This window comes from Vulpes vulpes, chromosome 1 (genome assembly GCF_048418805.1).
Source record: "Vulpes vulpes isolate BD-2025 chromosome 1, VulVul3, whole genome shotgun sequence".
In the NCBI taxonomy this organism is placed as follows: Eukaryota; Metazoa; Chordata; class Mammalia; order Carnivora; family Canidae; genus Vulpes; species Vulpes vulpes.
This window is the reverse complement of record NC_132780.1, coordinates 29,712,000-29,720,492: the sequence shown is the minus strand read 5'-3', so window position 1 is coordinate 29,720,492 and position 8,493 is coordinate 29,712,000.

Genomic DNA, 8,493 nt, shown 5'->3' with positions numbered 1-8,493 from the left:
AACAAAATAAGATAGAACGTGTGAAGGGTGGAGGGAGGCTGTTTCAGGTCAGGTACTAACCTGTGCTTTACTTTGAAGTAATGGCATTTGCTAGAAGTATTGAATTGGGGGGGGGGTGTACAGGCTAGGGGGAAGCTGTAGAACAGAATGTTCAAATATCCCAGGAAGAGAAACACAAGACAGACATTTTTAAAAATTAATTAATTTACTTTTTTTAGTGATCCCTCCACAGAAGATGGGGTTTGAACTCACAGGCCTGAGATCAAGAGTCACATGCTCTTTTGACTGAGCCAGCCAGGCACCTCAAGACAGACATCGGAGTGCTTATTTCACCTGTAAATCGGGCTTGGAAGACTAGCATGGGTTGTAAAAAGAACGTGCGTAAATTACAATGCTAGCTACAGGGTGAGTGTATCTGAGCTGGGTGACTGGAGATGGGGATTTAATGGGTAGAAGGCGCTGTACTTAGAAAGTTAGTAGTTTGGGGACACCTGGGTGGCTCAGTCAGTTGAGCGTCTGGCTTGGGTTCAGATGATGATCTCAGGGTCCTGGGATCGAGCCTGGAGTTGGGCTCCCTGCTGAGCAGCGTGCGCACACAAACACCCCATGCTTGCTTGTGTGCACTCTTTCTCGTTCCCTCAATAGTTCTCAAATAGATAAATAAATAATCTATTAAAAAAGAAATTTAATAGCTTGTAATATTCATGACTAACAATGAAAAATGAAGTAAACGTTCAATTCATGTAGTTAGAAAAATGACATGAAAATAACCCAAGGAAAGCCGAGGAAGGGATTACGTAAAGCAAAAGAACATAAATAAAAGGACTGGAAAATTTACGAAACAGAACAAAAGAAGGGAAAAGTCTGGACAAGTACAAGTTGTGAAACACCAGGAAACCTAAACATGTAGAGAAAGTACTTCTAATCTTCTGGGAACATTGGAGCTTTGAGCTGCTGAAGAGCCCTGAAAGAGAATCCTGGGTGGGAGAATTTGCATTAGGAAAAAGTGTTTGGACAAAATAGCTGAGGAATCATCAAGTCACTGGGGAGGAAAAGCTGAGTGTTGTGGTCACATCAACAGGCCCCACAGAGCTGCCAGCTAACTGCAGCTTTGCTCAAGTTTGTTGATTACAAATGAGTAAGTAACTGCCAAGCTGTGGGAAATCTCCAGGCAGTCCTTTCGCCATACATAGGCATGCATGGGGGGCCCCTTCTTCACTGCTTCCCCCGCTCTAGTGGTAAAGACCTGAACTCATACTGGTCCATCATAAGATGTAACTCAAGAGATTTAGGAAGGGCTTGTTTCCTGGGGTTCGCCCTCTAGGAATCCTGCCAAAGCCAAGGTCTGAAGGAGCCCAAGCTAGGCCAGGGTGGAGAGAGGGCCCGGATGTGTCCGTCGTTCTAGCCTGTCCAGCTGAGCTTCCTTGAGCTACAAGAAGAACAGGATATCAGAATTGTTTTGTGATAAGTTAAATTGGAGATGCCTTTGAGACACCCATTGGGACTTGATAAAGAAGTAGTTAAATGTACAGATTTTGAGTATATAGTGCAGGTCCAAGCTGGAGATTTAAAACTTGGAAGTCAGTCATTTAAATCCTCAAGATAGCATAAACTCACTAAGAGTTTATTATTATTATTTTTTAAAGATTTAAAAAAATAAATAAAGACTTTATTTGAGAGAGAGAGAAAGCACAAAGGGAGAAGCAGACTCCCCACTAAGCAGGGGGCCCCACATGGGGCTCCATCCCAGGATTCTGAGATCATGAGCTGAAGGCAGACAATCAAGCCACCCAGGCACCCCTAGGTGATTTTAGATGAGAGGAGAAGAGGTCTGAAATCTGAGTTCTGGGGCTCTCCATCATTTCAAGACTGAGGAGGAAACACTGAGGGAGTGTGAGGGGGAGAGGTAAGGTAGCTAGTTTGAGAGTGTCCTGAAAGTCAGTGGGACATGTTTCATGGAGGGAATGTTTACAGGAGTCAAATTCTGCTGATGGTATGACTGAGAACTGGCTGAAAATATTTCTAATTGTACAAAACCTCTATGAAATAGATTATTTTTTATTTACAATGTCTAGTTGAAAAAACCTGGAGATGGGTTTGCTCCAAATCCCATAGCTATTCAGCAACAGAATACGTGATTTCAAAAAGTGCTCAGTGAAGCTTACAAAATGCTTTCTCTGCAAGGGAATGTCTGGAAGTAGAATTCAAATTATCCAGAACAAGGACATGGGGCTGGGGAGAAAAAGAAGGTCTCAACTAAAGTAGGGGTACAGATCAGAGGAGGCACAAGTCAGAAAATACAAGGCCATATTTTTTTGACACTTGGCAAAAGCAACAGAAGGAGCCTTAGAGTTAAGACAACTTTATTATAACGTTCATTTGGAAGATTAAATAAGTGAGAATATTTGGGAAAACCCCAAGAAGGAAATGAAGAGAAGCTAGCCCTACCAGTTATTAAAATAGTATATGGCCTATACAATAAGATTAAGGTACTGGCACATGAATATGTAGGTCAATAAAACAAAGTAAAAAAATCTAAAAAATAATTGTATTTGGAAATTTAATATGTGATATAGGTGGCATCTCAAATCAATGGAGTTCTTCAAGTTCAGTCAAGGCATTCTTCATAAATAGTATGGCTGTAAATAGATAGCCAGACAATCACATCTGTTTCTCTACACAAGATGAATTCCAAATGGGCCAAAGATTTTTAAAAACTTTTTAAAGAGGAAAGCTATGTAAGTACTAGAAGGAAGTAAAAGTGGATTCCTCTGTAATGGAAGAAGTGGAGAAACTTTCCAAACTCAAAATCCAGAGGCATTTAAGGAAAAGACTGAAATTTGGACTATCCGAAACAGCAACAATAAAATTTTTGCATAGCAAAATATATCATAAGCAAAATAAGACAAGTTAAAACCTGGGGGAAAAATTATTTCCAGCTTACAGAAGATTAATACCCAGTGGTTGTGTTCTGGAGGGTGAAGGGGACCCTGGACTCACAGAATTTGCCGATCACCATGGTGTAACTATTCCCAACCTAACAGATTTAAAGTTCCCAAAATGCATACAACTGTACCAATGTGACATCAACTGGATTACAAAATTCCTGACAATTTAGCAATTAGCACTTATAAGATGCCACTAGCTACTTCATCCCCACCCTAGTATGTAAAGGGCTTAAAAAGATGGAGAAGAAAAGGAAAACCATCACCTTGTGGGAAATAGGCAAGAGATATAAACACACACACAAAAAAGAAGTGAAAATAAAGGACCTTTACATATATGAATAAATGTACCATTTTCGTTACATCAATGTAACGAAAGAAATGTAAATTAAAACTACAGTGAGATACTACCTCTCAACTCTCAGATTGGCAAAAAATCTAAAAGTCTGACAAAATTTGTTGACAAAGGAGTCAGGAAACTAGCACTTCTATTTTTTGCTGGTGGAAATGCAAAAATGGTAGGATCCGAGGGGAGGGAAATTTGGCAATATCTAGCAAACTTTCATATGCATTTACTGTCCATCCAGAAATCCTACTTCTAGGAATCAAGCCTAAAGATATACTGACAAAAACAAAAAGAAAAAAGAAAAAAAGACAAATACAAAAGGTTACTCAATAGACTATTTGTAATACCAAGAACCTGGAAACAAACCAATATCCATAACAGAATGATATCCTACAGATAAAGTAGGACCCATTCACACGCTATAATACTACACAGCTCTAAAAACAAGAGGGCAGCCCTGGTGGCTAAGCGGTTTGGTGCCGCCTGCAGTCCAGGGCGTGATTCTGGAGACCTCGGATCGAGTCCCACCTGTGTCTCTGCCTCTCTCTCTCCTCTCTGTGTATTCTCATGAATAAATGAATAAAATCTTTAAATAAATAAATAAATAAATAAATAAATAAATAAATAAATAATATAAACAAATATCTCTAAATGCTGCTATGACGTGATCTCCAGTGAAAAAAGCAAGGTGGCAAAACTGAAGGTAATATACTATACCATTTAACTAGTAGGGGAAGAGGAGATGAATATCCCTTATATTTAAAAAAAAAAAAAAAGATAAGGGACGCCTGACTGGCTTAGTCAGTACAGCATTCAAATCTTGGTCTCAGGGTTGTGAGTTTGAGCCCTACTTGGTCATTGAGGTTACCTAAAAAAAGAGGAATAAAAAGATATAAACAAAGTTAAAGGAACAAAAAAAAAAAAAAAAAAACAAGGGCACTTGGGTGGCTCAGTTGGTTGTCGGACTCTTAATCTCAGCTGAGGTCTTTTTACTCTTTACTTTTTTTTTTTTTTAAGATTTTATTTATTTATTCATGAGAGACACACACACACAGAGAAGCAGAGACATAGGCAGAGGGAGAAGCAGGCTCCACGCAGGGAGCCTGATATGGGACTCGATCCTGGGATTCCAAAATCATGCCCTGGGCCGAAGGCAGGCGCTAAACCACTGAGCCACCCAGGGATCCCTTTTCTTTCTTTTCTTTCTTCTTTCTTTCTTTCTTTCTTTCTTTCTTTCTTTCTTTCTTTCTTTCTTTCTTTCTTTCTTTCTTTCTTCTTTCTTTCTCTTTCTTTCTTTCTTTCTTTCTTTCTTTCTTTCTTTCTTTCTTTCTTTCTTTCTTTTTCTCTCTTACTGATTTATTTTAGAGCTTACTGATTTACTTTAGAAGAGCACGAGTGGAAGGGGAAAGAGAGGGAAAGAGAATCTCAAGCCAACTCCACACAGCATGGAGCCTGAAGCTAGGCTCAAAACCACGACCCTGAGATCATGACTCTTCAACTCAGGTCTTGTTTTTTTTTTTAAGATTTTATTTATGCATTCATGAGTGACACAGAGAGAGAGAGGCAGAGACACAGGCAGAAGGAGAAGCAGCCCCCATGCAAGGAGCCTGACGTGGGACTCGATCCTGAGACTCCAAGATCACGCCCAGGGTGGAAGGCAGGCACTAAACCGCTGAGCCACCCCGGGATCCCCTCCACTCAGGTCTTGATCTCAGGCTCGTGAGTTCAAGTTCCACATTGGGCTCCAATGCTAGGCATGGAGCCTGCTTAAAAAACAAAACAACAACAACAATAAAAACCATTACTTCTAGGGGGAGGAAGGAATGAGGCAGAGAGAAAGAGATGGAGATCAGACCTCTCTGATTATGGTTTCTAGATTTGGCTTTGTTAACTATGCAACAAAACTTAATTTCTTTTAAAGATTTATTTGTGAGAGCTTGAGAGAGCGGGGGGGGGGGGGAGATCAGGAGAGAAGCAGACTCCTCACTGAGCAAGGAGCCCTATGTGGGGCTCGATCTTACCACCCTGAGATCACATGACCCCGAGATCCTGAGCCTAGCCAAAATGAAAAGTCAGATTCTTAACTGAGCCACCCAGGCACCCTAAGACTTATTTTTTTAAAAATGTTTTCAGAAGCAAACCCTACAAGTCAAAAGGAAAATGAAACAAATGAACTTGGTTGTATAATGGCCTTGTCCTGTCTATTTTTATAAATTGCTACTGGTCTTTGAATAGCTTGCAGAAATATGAGTAGCCTCCCGTGGTACTGAGGTCATCCATGTTCTGAAGTTTTCTCTTGAAATTTTCCATACTATCTCACATATCTAATATATCTAACCTGTCCTTCCAGGTGACAAATACCAGAACCCTGGCCAGTTTCCTAGCCTGTGTTCTCTTAGCTTGAGGCGTCAACTGTCCATTGAGATAAAACTGCTCCCCATCCAAGAAATGAGACACAGTGTTCTCCTAATAATGCCCCTTTATTTCCAAAACTTCAGTCCGTACGGGGCTTGTCTGTCCAGCAGCAAGGAACGTGGTAATCATATGCCCATGAGGATCATCCTCCTCCTTGAAATTCAAGAGCTTCCTGGATCCCAGGATTTGGAGTTGCAGGTAGCTAAATTTGACTCTCACAAGCTGAGGGACCTGAACAAAATCATTAACTTCTTTGAGCCTCAGTAGCCTCATTTATGAAACAAGGAAAAGGTAATACACCAATCTTACGAGGGTGTTGTGAGATTTAAATAAGATTATGTATGTAAAATGTCAGGCATATACTCAATGCTTCTTCCTGCTTCCCTCCTCTTTTCTTATTTCCCACCTTTTTTTCACTCAATCTTCTTTCCACCTCTATGCGACATTAAACAAAATGAATTAGATTAGGAAACTTTTAAGGTCCTTTTCAAACCCTGAGATCTTTAGAAACATTGATGGTGCAGCCCCGGTGGCACAGCGGTTTAGCGCCGCCTGCACCCTGGGTTTGTGATCCTGGAGACCCAGGCTCAAGTCCCACATCGGGCTTCCTGCATGGAGCCTGCTTCTCTCTCTGCCTGTGTCTCTGCCTCTCTCTTTGCTCTCTCTGAATGAATAAATAAATAAATCTTAAAAAAAAAAAAAAAAAAAAACATTGATGGAGTACAGTGCATTTAGATGGGGGCGTGGCTGCTAAGGATTAGAAATTCAAAGATGAGCCTAGCAGAAATGTGAGTTTAAAGGCCAGCAGGGATTTTAACTGAAGAGGAGTTTAGGATCTAAGAAAACACAGGGGAAAGGGTTCCTTAGTGGAACTTTTTTCGGCTCTGAGAAATATCACAAAATCTGATGATTTGTGCAAGGGAGGGGAGGACATAGGGAAGTGAGTCAAGGAGGTGGGGAAAAAGAAAAATTGGAAAGTAAGGAGAAGATTAAAATAAAGTCAGGTCACAACAAGTGTTGGTAAAAATGTGGAGAAACTGGAATTCTCATGCATTGCTGGAGGAAGTGTAAAATGGTGCATGTGGAGGCCGAGAAAATTAAGGCCATTCCACTTTAAGTTCAGCGTTAGCACAAGTACAGCCATCCCAGGCCCCTGTGACTAAGAGCTGAAATTTACATTACTTCAGTTACAGGAAAAACAACAGCTTACAGCTTAATGTCCTAGAAAGCCCTGTTTTAGAATAAGAACTGAGCCCAAGCCAAGGGCTGGAAGCCCCTATTAGAATAAGAACAGAGCTCAATGCTCTTGAAAGCCCCATATCAGAATGTAAACAGAACTTGAGAAATTCCTCCACCCCTTCTGGAGGTCCCCTAGACCAGCCCTTAAAACTAAGCTGAAACCCACCTCGGGGTCTAAGTCCCTGCTCCAATGTGTCGGGGATACTTGGACCCAAGCTCGAGCTTGTAAATAAACCCTCATGTGTTTGCGTCGGTGTCGGCTCCTTGGTGGTTTCTCGGATTTGCAGTCTTGGGCACAACAGTGCAATCATTTCAGAAAATAATCTGGCAGTTTCTCAATTAAACATCAAGTTACCATATAACCCATTCCACTACTGAGTATATACCCCAGGGAACTGAAAATTTATGTCTACACAAAAACTTGTATGTGAGAGTTTATAGCAACATAGTTCATTATAGCCAAGAGGTGGAAACAACTCAAACCTCCTTCAACATATCAATAGATAAATAAGATGTGGTATATTCATAGAATGAAATTTTATTTTTTCTTAAAGATTTTATTTATTCATGAGAGACACAGAGAGAGAGAGAGGCAGAGGGAGAAGCACGCTCCATGCTGGGAGCCCGACACAGGACTCAATCCCAGGTCTCCAGGATCATACCCTGGGGTAAAGGCAGCACTAAACTGCTGAGCCACTAGGGCTGCCCTGAAATTTTATTTTCCCAGATAAGGCCTACAGATGGCCAACAGGTAGGTACATGAAAAGATGCTCGACGTTATTAATCATCAGGGGAGTGCAAAGGAAAACCACAATGAGATATCATCTCACACATGTTAGAATGGCTCTAAGATGATGGCTAAAGACCAGAAATAACAAATGTTGGCAAGGAGACGGAGAAAAGAACACTTGTGCCCCACTGGTGGAAATGTTTATTGGTGCAGCCACTATGAAAAACACTATGGTGTTTCTCAAAATATTAATGCTATAATTACCATATGATCCAGCAACTCCGCATCTGGGAATTTGTCAGAAGAAAAACAAAAACACTCATTTGAAAAGTTATATGCAACCTCATATTCATTGTAACATTAGTTACAGGAGCCAGGATGTGTCCACTGATGGAAGAATGGATAAAGAAATTGTAGTATGTGCCATGGAATGTTATTCATTCAGCCATAAAAAAATGAATTCTTGCCATTTGCTACAGCACAGATGCACCTTGAGGACATTATGCTAAGTGAAATCAAATACCATATGATGTGGAATCTCAAACAACAGCAAGAAGAGGGATCCCTGGGTGGCTTAGCAGTTTAGTGCCTGCCTTTGGCCCGGGGCCTGATTCTGGAGTCCTGGGTCGAGTCCTGGGTCCCACATCGAGCTCCCTGCATAGAGCTTGCTTCTTCCTCTGCCTGTGTCTCTGCCTCTCTCTCCCTTCTGTGTGTGTCTCTCTCTGTGTATGTGTGTGTGTGTGTCTCATGAATAAATAAACAAAATCTTAAAAAAAAAAAAAAGGCAAGAATTAAAAAGCCAAGCTCATAGATACAGG